At 36.4% G+C, this 772-nt stretch overlaps 1 protein-coding gene across 1 annotated transcript in view; it reads right to left on the bottom strand.

Moving 5' to 3' along the window:
- The window catches only part of Msh4 (mutS homolog 4), a 105,525-nt gene that overhangs the window by 23,422 nt on the left and 81,331 nt on the right, over window positions 1-772 (bottom strand). The window lies entirely within an intron of this gene.

The following is a 772-nucleotide window of genomic DNA, read 5'->3' as shown; positions in this document are numbered from 1 at the left end:
CCAGCCCAGACTACTATACCCTGCAAAACTCTCTTTCAAGTTTGATGGAGAAGTGAAATACTTCCATAACAAAGAACAACTAAAGAATTTCATGACGACAAAGCCAACCCTACACAGGCTACTGAAAGATGTTCTAAAAAGGGACCAAAATGATCAGAACTCCACGAATGAGATGAGAAGCAAACAACTAAATAGGGCAAGCAATTAAACCCAGGAGAAAAAGGAGTAAATGACAACAGGTAAATAACATGTCAATCCTACGTCAATACATCTCAATTCCAACCATCAATGTAAATGGACTGAATTCACCAATTAAGAGAAATACCTAGCACAGTGGATTAGGAAACAAAATTCAACAGTATTCTGTACATAAGAAACACATTTAACTCATAAAGACATTCATAGGCTGAAAGTAAAAGGATGGAAAATAATATTACATGCACCAGCACCACAGAAAAAAGCAGGGGTAGCAATCCTATTCTCAGACAGCCTCAACTTCAAACCAACAATGATCAAGAGAAATAAAGAAGGCCACTATATACTGGTTAGGGGAAAAATTCAAGAGGAAGAGGTAACAATTCTAAATATGTATGCACCAAACACGGGAGCACCCAACTATATAAAGGAAATCTGAATGGACATGAAAAATCTAATATTCAATACCATAATCTTAACAAGAGACCTTAACACCCTCTTATCCCCAAAAGATAGATCAACCAGACAAAAACTTAGCAAAGAAATAACAGAACTGAACCAGAGCTTGAAACAAATG

Source organism: Octodon degus, unplaced genomic scaffold (assembly GCF_000260255.1).
Source record: "Octodon degus isolate 3935 unplaced genomic scaffold, OctDeg1.0 scaffold00444, whole genome shotgun sequence".
In the NCBI taxonomy this organism is placed as follows: Eukaryota; Metazoa; Chordata; class Mammalia; order Rodentia; family Octodontidae; genus Octodon; species Octodon degus.
This window is presented reverse-complemented; position numbering and strand designations above follow the sequence as displayed.